At 45.1% G+C, this 12,932-nt stretch overlaps 1 protein-coding gene across 1 annotated transcript in view; it reads left to right on the top strand.

Annotated features, from left to right (window-relative positions):
* The window catches only part of arid5b (AT-rich interaction domain 5B), a gene marked incomplete at its 3' end in the record, with an annotated part of 55,461 nt that overhangs the window by 22,971 nt on the left and 19,558 nt on the right, over window positions 1–12,932 (top strand). The window lies entirely within an intron of this gene.

Below are 12,932 nucleotides of genomic sequence, written 5' to 3'. Positions count from 1 at the left end.
CTGGCTCTGAGAAGAAAACCCAAGGTCTCTCTGTTCCCATCGTGGATGCAAAAATAACACGTGCACGAGCACACACACACACACACGCACACAAAGAGAGAGAGAGAGTGAGAGAGAGCATGTGAGAGAGAGAGAGAGAGAGAGAGAGACCATAAAGTCCCTTGCCCTCGACAGGCCCCTCATGTAAAAGCAACTTTGAAATACCATATTAAAGCCACCTCTACTGAGCTAAATACCAAGCACGTTGAACGAGTGAGGGGGAATAATAAACAGCTGTAAAATAAAAGGAGCTTTAAATGGTCCCGGGGAGTGATTTCAGGGATGTTTCTACGCTTCACTCAATGCTAATTTTGACCTTTTGGATTCAGCCAAATCTGCTGTGGCAGCTCTAATGGCCATTCTCGCGGCTCAGCTAATTCATGAAAGTGTGTCAGGTTACCTCCGTGGGGGGGGGGGGGGGGGGGGGGGGGGGGGGTCCAGGAGACCGTTGAGCTGGGGGGACGAGTCCAGGGTTAGGAAAAAAACTGATTGCATCAATGAGTTCTGGGAAGGTCTGTTTTCGAAGTTTGGGGAGAAACATTTTTATTTATGCACTTAAGGATTTCATCCCACTGTTATTTGGTTTTGATCGTATCATTTAGTGAGGGCTTTTGAACACATGCTGGGCACAAAATTATGTTTTTGAGTGGAAAATTTGTATTTGTAGCATGTTTTGTTTGTATTATTTAGTATTTTTCCCTTGCAGTGGTATGTTTGGGCTCAGCCAAAGCCTAGTATTTACTATCTGTGGTGTTTAAAAGTGGCTCCCATTTCTTGACATTTGCGGTTCCCGCCATTTATTTTACCAGTCTAAGCCTTATCTTAACCTGAAATAATATCCTTTGTGTTGCGTCACCCATGACCTTGTGTTATGGTTATAACATGCCTATTTAAAAAACAAAACAATAAAAGCTCTGATATTGGGTGCAGGGCTATATCTAATTTGGAGTGTAATATTGTTGTTCCTCCCTTCAGTTTAGCTTAATCTGGCCGCACCTGTTTTTCAATCATTCCATCAAATTCATTTCCCAATCACGTTGTTTAATATATACCAAAGGACACTAAATGTTTCCTGTCAACTAGGAGCGGAAGGTGGGTGGGACGATATACTCACACACACACAAATGCACGCACGCACAGCACGCACGCACACACACACATTCAGCCAAGACGTTGTGGACACAACTACAGTCAGTCAATATTTGCTGGTTGTGTGGGAGATAGCACGACTCACAGCCTTTGAATGGCACATATTGGCACAAATCAAAGATTAGTGAATGAGATAATAGCCAGTAGACACTAGATACTACATACCAGAACAGTGTTTATGTAGCGTGCTGTAATTCAAAAGCATTTCCTGACTTTGCTCTCTGACATAAATCCTTTGTGCGGTTTTGTATTCTTAAGTGATAGAATGCTGATAAATGGTTTTGTTGTTCCATGAGAATTTGGCAAGGCTTCCCATATATATATATATATATATATATATATATACATAACAGTTTAGGGGGTTAGGAATGAAAGAGGACAAGAAACAGAAACGGTGCATGTTTTGGATAGAATAAAACAATGACGAATATGAATATCCTTACGCTGACCTTCCCCTCCCCTCTCCTCCCTCCCCTCTTCCTCCTCCCCCTCCTCCTCCCCTCCCTCTCCCTCTCCTCCCTCCCTCCCTTCCCTCCCTCTCCTCCCTCCCCTCCCCCTCTCCTCTCATCCTCCCCTCTCCTCCTCCCCTCTCCTCCCTCCCCTCTCCTCCTCCCCTCTCCTCCCTCCCTCCCTCTCCTCCCCTTCCCCCTCCCCCTCTCCTCTCCTCCCTCCCTCCCTCCCTCTCCTCCCTCCCCTCTCCTCCCCTCTCCTCCCTCCCCCCTCCCCTCTCCCTCCCCTCCCCCTCTCCTCCCTCCCTTCCCTCTCCACTCCTCCCCTCTCCTCCCTCCCCTCCCCTCTCCTCCTCCCCCTCTCCTCCTCCCCTCTCCTCCCTCCCCCGCTGCAGTAACCCAACACCCCCTTGTGTGCATATTGCTTAAATCAACAGTATTTGGAAAGTTAGTGAGGCAATCTTGTTGGAGCAGAGCACTTGAGAGCTGGATTTTGTATTTTTCCTCCTTCTCTCTATTTTTTTCTCTCTGCCCTCTCTTCTTCTTCTCTCTCTCTCTCTCTCTCTCTCTCTCTCATGTGTCCTATATTCTGTGTTCTATTCCTTGGCAAGGGAACCGTATAGTTTATGTACGGCTAAGTGTTTTTTGTTTGAAAGATCTCTCTGCTCGGAGCTCTTTGATGTTTATTAGAAAAGAGCATTTTCAGTGGAATCCTTTGGAATCCTTTTTTTCTGTAATCCTTGAGGGCGGGTGGATGCTGACAAAAGAAACCTAAAGAGATTTATTACTTCAATATATTAACGCTAACCAGATGTAGCCATCATAAACAGCATTTCTCTTTTTTATCTATCTATTTTTATAATGTTGTGCGTGCCAGGGTTTTTGTTTCTCTGCCTTTGCTCATACTTTGTGTGTGTGTGTGTGTGTGTGTGTGTGTGTGTGTGTGTGTGTGTGTGTGCTTCCTGCATACCTGTGGGCACATGTAAAAACGGTTTGTGTACAAAGCTAAATGAGGTTAAAGTCAGGATTGGGGGTGGGGGGGGCACATAAGCAAGACAAACAAAAGACTAGAATGTAAACACGGTGAAGGCAGTAAGCTGATATTTGTCTGTTCTCCATTGCTGATTTATTAATATATCTTTTGTGTATTTCTGTGCGTGGGTGAAGCTAACGCCGATATCCATTAAGGAGCAAGACACATTTTTGTCTCTCTTTTGGTTTTGTCTATTTATTTTTTTCCCGTATCTTGGAAACCATCCCTAGAGGATTGTGTTATTGTGTAACATTGTGTTATTGTGTAACGTTGTGTTTTAATTCATTTTCTGCTCCTCTTTGAGTTTCTGTTTCCTTCAATATGAAAAAGAGACGGTCTGAAATATACGGCAGAAATCCCTGCTTTAGCGAGGGGGGGGGGCTGCTCACTAAGCCCCGTGTGACCCCCCCCTCTGCCCTGCGGAGTCGGGTCTGCCATCACTCTTTCCCTGTGTCTTTCATTACCCACGTGTCACAAAATACACACACACTTTTCACACACACTCACACTCAGACGGGTGAAGAAGCCGTTTGATACATAGAGGTTCATCACAACACACACAACACATGTAGGACGGCTGTTGTCCGGGCGGTGTCTTCAGAGACATCCCTCCCTGTGGGATATCACATGCACATGGGACATGTTTGGATATCCGTATAATCTGGACTGAAGATCATATTTGGACAATACAGGCAGCTTGTTCTGACGGCTCTTGGAGACACATGTACACACACACACACACACACACTTCATGTTTGGTACCATAGTTGATGTGTGGGATATGGGAATGCTTTGGTAAACGGCGTGGTTTGGTTCGCGAATGCCCCCTTGCGCACCGTTGCTAACTCTTGTTCAGTTTCTATGTCACCGGCAGCGTGAGTATTTACATGTCGCGGAGAAGTCAGGCAAAAAGGATCTCTCCTATCATCCCTATTATGTCATGCACCACACACCCACAGCACAACCAGAGCGTTGCTGCCTCACTATTTTTAGCCGATAGAGGACAAGGAGATAGGTGGTGAGCTATAGGCCAGTGTGTGGACCTGATGTTATTAATAATACCCTGTTTTCCGAAGAGAGCCCTACAGAGATATCTGTTTCAGATGTTTCATTAGCGGAGAGGTGGACAGGAAACACAGCGCACTCTCACCATTACACAGCAGCCTGTAGCGGCTTGTAAAGCACTAAGTACTCCACATTCTGTTGACATAGTCTGTACATTTTCTTCTTCTTTTCTAAGGATGCAAATATAACTACATGTTTATGTCTACATTGAGTGATTTGGCAGATGCTTTCATCCAGATGTCTGATTTGTTATGTTTTCATGACCAATCGGATCTACCAGGGTTTGTGCTAATACGCCATGATTACAGAATGACAAATTCAAATTCAAAAGTCAAATTATATACGTAAATCATTGATTGTTATAAATAAAGATGAAAGCGGTTCTTTTAAATGCACTCTCTGGAAGAGTTATCTTTCTCAGAACAATGTCTCTTGGTGATATTAATAAGTGACTCTGCACCTCGACTTGGCAGACGGCCATACCTGACTTACTGCTCACTACGCCAGACTCGCTAGAGACCGGGAACACAACCGCCAACGCTGCACCGTTATGCAGGAACAAAGCATGTTTCTCGTACCATATGCACTATGCATCTCCAACCTGCAGTCTAGCTCCCTTAAGTCCCAGAGACGGGGACGTACAGCGGTTAAGGCACGGCCTTTTGTTGGAGCCCGGGTTCTGGCATGTGTGACTCATCATCATATGTGTGTTTGTGTTTGAACAAAGCCTTGAAGTCCGCCCTCTGCCAGGGTATAGCGCACATAGCTCAGAGCTGGAGCGCGGGGCCCCCTCCACCAGGCTCCTGACTTGAGAGGCAGACAAAGGGGGACTAAGTGTTGACTTTGGTATGCAGGTAGCGGCTTGTTTTGGGTTCCTCTTCTTTGATAACGGGGGGTTTATGTGTTACCCTGGAACGATTACAAATCGCCACTTAAATAGTTGAATAGGACACTGGACAAGAGTGCAGCTTGTGCATAATGTTCAGGGGAAAAGTTGTAAAATAGCTATTATGAAACAAACAGAAAATAACTAAATAAAGCGTTTTACCATTTAGCCTTTCTATATTGATGGAACAGGGAAATGTGTAGACCGTTAACAGCTTGGGGTTGATCTATTTCCATGTAATGGATGCACTGCTGTTTAAAAGCAAAACAACACAGATTTTGAAAAGCATGAACCAATAAACAAGATCAAAACAGAAGAAGCCAATTATGCACCCTACAACATATATCTATTTTTTGTTTTTAGAAAAATGGTTATTATTTTTAATCTCCGTCGTTAAATGCTCGTTAGGCTTTTGTGTGAACGACTGGATGAGGGTTTGTTGGCCAACCAAATCCCATCAACTGTAACTGGAGCATGATTTATTAGAATACATATGTTTTATTGATTTATGGGCTCCTTGTTTATACAGGCATTCATTTATTTATAGGTCGATTCTGTGATTTTTTTCTTTCCTCTGCGTAATGAATAGGATCAGCCTTGAAGCTTATCCTCTTGTTCCCCCTCAACTCTCTCTTTCTCGCTCTCTCTGTTCTCTGTCGCTTTCTCTTTCTTTTGCTCTCTTTCAACTCTCTCCACTCTATCTCTCTCTATCTCTCTCTCTCTTCTCTCTCTCTCTTTCTCTCTGTGTCTCTCTATTTCTCTTTGTATGTGCCTTCAGCTATCATTCAGGTAATACAAGTAAGATTGAAAATGATAACCCTAGCTCTTTATGCTGTGAGATTTATTCTACTCTTAATGAGTTACAAAAAGATATTTCTGTTGGATTTAAAAACCTTTTTTTTTATTTTTATAAAAACCAATACCAATTTGAAACTTGACTGTAGCCTGCTATAAGCAAGTGGTTTAAACATGATGTAACCTTGACGCTGACACAGCACTTTGACCTGTTTCATTTAATTGTAAAATGAAACAGCTTCTTAATTTTTGCCTACTTACCACTGATACTTGTTCATATCCACGCTGACGGCATGCACTCAGCATGCAGCATGTGTACTTTTGAGAGATAATCAACAGCTTATTATATAGGTCATGGTTTTCAGGCAGGCCTTGTTCATATTACATTCGGTTTTCGACAGGTTGCACAAATATAGCACTGTTAGTTTACACTGACGGCATGCCCTTGAAACAACAGGACCACCTTTTTTGGATCAGGTTTCTGTCAATCGCCTCTACAGTCACGCTGTGCAGTCGGGTGTCTTGTTTATTTCAGCTTCTTTGTTTGCTATTAGTTTCTTAAATGCGCCTCATGAAAACAGCCGTGCAAAAACAATGTAGCGTCGTTTATCTTCTGTCGCTACGGCGCGTACAGTCGCCGTTCACACGCCGAGATTCACACCTCTGTGGAAACACACTCACACACACAGCCCCACCAATCCCAATGAGGATGATTTCATAATCCACGGCAATAATAAACTTCTTTGAACAGTTTAATTGGCTCTTCCTGGAATGGCTGCGCTCCGCTTCATTTGATCTGATGAAAGAGTAATGTTGCGTCGTCCCGGGGGGAGCGCATACAAAGGCACACAAATAATGAATTAAGAGCACTAGCCATTACTTTCTATTCCTCCCAATCGCCACAGTGAACGCAGAGAGACACTGAGCTTTTTACACGCATTCATGCCCTGACTGGCTTTAATGTTCAACGGCTAATTACATTTATTAAGCTTGTTTTTGTAGTTAAACAAAGATTCTCCCTCCTCTCTCAGCTTCCAGTGGACTGCAGCCTTCAGGGGTTGGGGTTTAAGAAGATATTTCATTTAGGAACAATGCGGCCATCTTGAAGGTAGAGCAGAAGCGTGTGTACAGGGTTCAAGAAAACACGGACCTGATGTGATATCTTAGGATATAGCTCAACATGTCTATACGGAATGCAAATCATTCTCACCCCAATGCTTATGGTGCATGTTAATAAGAAACAGTAGTGGGTTATGCTAAACCCACCGAGGAGAAATATGTAAAATTGAAACTGAAAAAGTCCTGATGGTTGGGGTGAATGTCATATTTCTCCTGCGGTGGAATATTAATAATGACAGCTTGAATAAAGCGTACACTGTTCCGGTATGGCCAGAGAGAAATGTGCTCATTACCAGGACACGGCGATCTCTCTGTCTTTGTTGCCCTCACAGACAGACACACAACACACACCGACACACAGCCACACACACACACACACCCACACACACACACACACACACACACACACACACACACAAACACAAACACACACAAGCACAAACACTTGTACTTTGCAGAAGACACTCCACTTGCTAATTGTATTTCTGACAACTTACTTGTCTGAGCGTCACCCTGAGGCCAAAGACATCACTCTTCTGAACAACATTTGCTTAAAGATGAACACTACACACATGCACACACACACACACACACACACACACACACACACACACACACACACACATGCACGCACACACATGCCACACATGTAAGCATGCATGCATGCACACAGGCACGCATACTCAAACACACACAGACGCACGCATGCACACACACACACACATGCACGCACGCACACACACGCGCACGCACACACACACACACCCACACACACACACACACACACACACACACGTATCTCTTTGCTCATGACTACTTTACTCATGTATGCAAACATTTGAAAAAAACCCAAGTGGATTACATAGAAAATAATTCTGGGAATTGAAGCCAAATTAAAAATGTCTGGAGTACTAGTCGTTTTCTATTTTTTTTGGTAACTCCTGGTAAACACATACACACTCGTCGGGCTGTCGGGCTTGTCTCCATGGCAACAGCAGTGGGCGCGTGCCCGGCCCACTGTTTTGATAGCTGCTGCTGCTGATGATGATTGATAATTACTAGTTGACTGGTGCTGTCCTCGTTTCTCACTAACATATGGCGCGGGCCGCCCTTCCTCATGCCTCTGCCTAATTGTTCCCCTTTTCTGATAATAGCTTTTTAATGTCTCGTTTTGTTGCACACACAGAGCAATGTATTTTATTTATTTTCTCCAACACCACCACCACCCGGTTTGTAATTACATCTCCTCTGACAGTTTTCTGAAGGGGAAATAGACGTGGAAAAATGGGAGCGGAGAGAGAAAGAAAAATGAGAGAGAGAGATGAGAGAGAGAGGATAGGAGGAGGAGGTGAAAAAATCGAATTGATTTGGCATTAAATTAATGTTCCCCCTCCCTATACAATGGTTGAGTTAATTTGACAGATTATGAGGACATGGGAAGAGAGCAGCAGTTTTTCTTACAGTGTAGTTGCATATTACAATTCACAACATCTGTTAATTGCCAATCAGTGTGACTTTAATGTAAGTCGGCAAATCAGTGTTCCCTTCATTATCTGTAGGAAGAAAAATGTAAAATGCATACAACCTGCTATTTAGAAGCAATTGGAAGCAATCTCTTTATATTCACACCAGAGGACACTCAGTGAGTGTATTGCTTCCTGGTAACAGAGTTGATGTGTGCTGCCCTACTTACTCTGCCAGGCATTGTCTCCCAGCAGTATCATCCCTACATGGAACATGCAAAATAGCCACTTTGAAGAATGGATATGTAAGAATATATTATGGCAAGTTCTTGATCAGACTACATCTATACAAAATAAGAACTCAACTGTGATACAAAACATTTTATTGCTGAATACCATTACAGACATATATTTGAGCCTTTGCTGTAAATACATTCAATACATTTGTTTGGTCAATGGATAATTATTGAATATTCACCATGTCCATGACCCTTTCAACCAAGATCAGATCACATTTTCTAACTTTCTAACTGCATCTCACATATTTTCTCCTGCAGTGTGGATTTTTGTTTCCTCATTAATGGCCTCGTTATGACACTAGTGTGTCCGTGTGTGTGTGTGTGTGTGTGTGTGTGTTGGCATCTTACACACATCAGTTCCAAATCGGCAGGACAAAGTGCACCCTCTTCATCCCATTGGTCCATTGTCGTCATGATTGACACACTTGTAGTAGCTGGTACAGGACACATTCTCAGGGAGTCATTTCTATTCGGGGCTTCAGAGTGAGTTAGGTCTGCCACAGTCTACAGCACAACACACACACACACACACACACACACACGCGCACGCACGCACGCACGCACACACACACACACACACACACACACACACACACTTTGTGAGGAGGATAATGATGCATTCACACACAGCTGTCAGTAAACCAGCAGAGGGAATGGTCTTTGAGGGGAAATAAAAGGCAGATTCCAAGGGGCCTGTATTGCGCCACTTTTTGGTGAAATAAAATCAGAGGCTAGGAAACGCTGCACAACGGAGAAGGATGGCTGATCCACCTAATTCTTTTTTTTTAAAAGCAGTGGAGGGGATCTTGTAGAATGAATAAATAAAGATGAAATCCAGCGAGAGGCCTTCGCCCGGCCAGTGTTGCAGGATATTGTAATGAGTGCTCGTGTACTCATGTACGCTTCAGAGTACAAGCCAGGAGAGACAGTGTACAGCGCTCCACATGTTGGCCGCAGCACAGGAGAGCAGCTTGTGTTTTTCAAGAAGTGCCCCCAAAAGCACCTGGTCTCCCTGGCCCGGTCCTGTGACCGCTACAGCGCTACACACACACACCGGTCCGCTCCGCTACACACACACACACACACACACACACACACACACACACACACACACACACACACCAGTCCGCTCCGCTACACACACACACACACACCAGTCCGCTCCGCTACACACACAGGCACCGCGTCCGCTGGAATGAAATAAGAAATGAAAACATTCCATAAGTCTTTCATCTATGTCTCTGTTCCGCCGTAGAACTGACTTCCAAGTGTGCTTTCCAAGCTCCGCGCGGGGTGGGGGGGGGGTATTAATATTGAAAAATATACGGTTTAAAGCCTAAAACATTTGCAGTTTCACGTTAAAGTCTGTGTTTATTCGTTGTTTTACCATCACATTGAATGTGAGGCTGTCTCTCCGAACTGAAGCCCTCAGCACTGAATCTATTTAAACATTCATGGGTAGATTCATGTCCACAGAGAGAGACAGAGAGACAGTGAGAGAGAGAGAGAGAGAGAGAGAGAGAGAGAGAGAGAGAGAGAGAGAGAGATAGAGAGAGAGAGAGAGGCTCTTTGGATGCTGGGTGACACCTGTGGTTGCTGTGAGTGTTGGTTTTGTGAACAGCCCTGTCTAATCCCTCCTTTGTGCCCTTGACACATCTTTAATAGCCTTGTACCAGAGTCGTTTCAGCTTGTGTGTCAGGGGCCTGTGATACAGGTCCTCTCTCTAGAACCAACCCAACACTCTTCATAATCTCTGAACCTCCACACACACTTTTGACATATTGTACATATACTCATAGCTATCTTTTGCTCCTTCGATCTTTCTCTCTTTCTCTTTCTTTCTGTCTCTCTTCCTCCAAAGCCTCCGGAGGAGTCATTAATTCCTGTTCTCTTTTTCAGTGTTCCTGTCTGATTTCTGGGTCTATTCTATTACTGCTCCTTTTCTTCACCACCCCCCCCCAATAGCTTCTCAGCGTGTGTGTGTGCGTGTGTGTATTTGTATCTGTGAGTGGGGTTGTGTGAGTGTGTGTGTTTTTGTGTGTGCTGGATGCGCATGCTTGTGGTTGTGTGTGTGATTGTGTGTGTGTGTGTGTGTGTGTGTGTGTATGTTTTTGTGTGCGTGCTTTCCAAGCATTTGCCCAAAAATAAACGCACTTCCACTGCTTTAAGAACGAAGAGTCAACCACATTCCTCATTAGCCTCACAACAACTCATTAAAATATCTGCCTGCTGCATTAGCTGCTGCGCTCATCAATAGACATCGCAGTGCTTTGTCCTCCTAGGCTTAACTAACATGTACTGTTCCACATTCAGGGAAATGTTTTCAAAGCAATTTATTTATTAGTTTACTTTTTGTTTTGTTTTTTAGTCTGTGTGTAATTATTCCAAATGAATCCAAAGTGAATCATTGCAGGCAATCAAAGCGACCCACTGTGGTTTAAGATAAGTAATAAATCTATTGGTCGCTCTCTCCCCCCTCCCCCGCATCCACACGCCCGCCCTCTCTGTACCATGCATAACTTTTTGGATGATTTCGCTGACGGAAGGTATGAGAATTATTGAGTTATTTGTATTCATTTTCTATGGTTGCTGTCAGTGTCTGATAGAGAGAGAGAGAGCTGTGGCCTGTGTGTGTGTGTGTGTGTGTGTGTGTGTGTGTGTGTGTGTGTGTGTGTGTGTGTGTGTGTGTGTGTGTGTGTGTGTGTGTGTGTGTGTGTGTGTGTGTGTGTGTGCGTGCGTGCGTGCGTGTGTGCATGAGGTAGACAGTCACTGACTCACCTGTCCGACGTGACAATGTTGGAGTAATGAGCATACACAAAGGATAGCTGTTACAGCGGTGCACACACCCCGCTTATTCATGCAAACGTCTTTCTTTCTGTTTTTTAAGCGTTTAAAAATAGATGTCCTGTGATATAGTTGTGCTGAGACAGGTAAGAACAGCGCGACCTCACCTACGCCAGATAAAAGGTTGCAAATGTAGATATTTCATGTCGCTGCATGTTTTTTTGGGTGCATAGTTTGGCGGTTATACTGTAATGTTTTTCCTCTGAAAAGGGCCACCACACGGTGTAATTATAACCCGCGGACATGGACTTGGCTACTGCCTGAGATCCTCGAGTCCTTGTGCCAGCCCACCGAGCAAGACCAGGAATTAGCCCTTCAGTCGCAGTGTGAACTTTGACCCCATTATTGTCAAACTGAGTTCAAACTGGTAAGCTGACATTCAAACAGGCAGGAGAGGTACGACAGTGAGGGGGGGGGGGGGGGGTTGTTCACTGTTGAACCCACCCTAAATAAAGGAAAAGGAGCTCGGTCTTCATTAAGACAGAGTTGAGCAAATCTAACACAGGGAAAGCACGGTTGGCTGTCGGTTTCCATTCCACGGTCATACTGATATACCGCATTAAATGAAAAGATAATCATTCTGGAAATGTTGCTCTTTCCACGCCGAGGATTCAAAGTAATTCTTTCATCTGCATCCCTCGGAGGGCAACGGCTAATTTGTGTGTGGTTGTGAAATTGGTTTCAGTGGAACACAGCCGTCTCTCTACACCTGATGCTGCAGCTATGTACTCTGCTCTTATTATGTGTCATTATGCGCTGCGCTGCGCACTGAAATCTGTTTTTAGTGATCATTCAGACTTACTGGCAAAGGTTTTGATTATCCTTTTAAGTGAACAAGCTCACACTGTCGCGTTGAGCTGTGGTGAAAATAAAATCAGCTCCAAGGAGAACATGAGCATCAGCAGCAAGGCTCTGTGAGCACAATCCAGGGCCAATTATCATCCAATTGATTCTTTTGGATTCAGTTTTATAACAAATCAAGTTCTCATAAAACCCTACGTCATTTCATGGAGGTTACGCTTTGTTCAGTCGATGACCATAACGTTGTTTTAACGTCGCCCGGTATGTATACGCTCCTAATAGACTGTGATCATTGTCCCCGACATCAGAGCCGGGGGAGCGTTACGTACATATTAGCTCCCCTCCGTCTCCTAGGGCCCCCGTCAGCTGCGCTGCCAGCGCCCGCTTGATGTGTGTCTCCCTCTCGCTCCCGCCCCTCGGCCAATCAGAGCCCTCCTCTCCGGGCCCCCCGTGGCGACACGCTGTTGATTCATCCAGCGGTCGGTCGGCCTTCTGAAAACTAGTCTCTAATGACTTTTTCATTATCATTGACATCAACCGAATGGTAATGAAGTAGCTCTTACCAGGACCGGGTTCTAATTGAATCCAGGAATAAAAGAGGGAAATAATGTAGGGAGGGAGGGAGGGAGAGAGGGAGAGAGGGGGAGAGAGAGAGAGAGGGAGAGGGGGAGAGGGGGAGAGAGAGAGGGAGAGAGAGGGAGAGAGGGAGAGAGAGGGAGAGAGGGAGAGGGGGAGAGGGGGAGAGAGGGAGAGAGGGAGAGGGGGAGAGGGAGAGAGAGGGAGAGAGGGAGAGAGAGGGAGAGAGGGAGAGGGGGAGAGGGAGAGGGGGAGAGGGAGAGAGGGAGAGAGAGGGAGAGAGGGAGAGGGGGAGAGGGGGAGAGGGAGAGAGAGAGAGGGAGAAAGGGAGAGGGGGAGAGAGGGAGAGAGGGAGAGGGGGAGAGGGGGAGAGGGAGAGAGAGGGAGAGAGGGAGAGAGAGGGAGAGAGGAGAG

This window comes from Micromesistius poutassou (assembly GCF_964030765.1).
Source record: "Micromesistius poutassou genome assembly, chromosome: 7".
NCBI lineage: Eukaryota > Metazoa > Chordata > Actinopteri > Gadiformes > Gadidae > Micromesistius > Micromesistius poutassou.
This window is presented reverse-complemented; position numbering and strand designations above follow the sequence as displayed.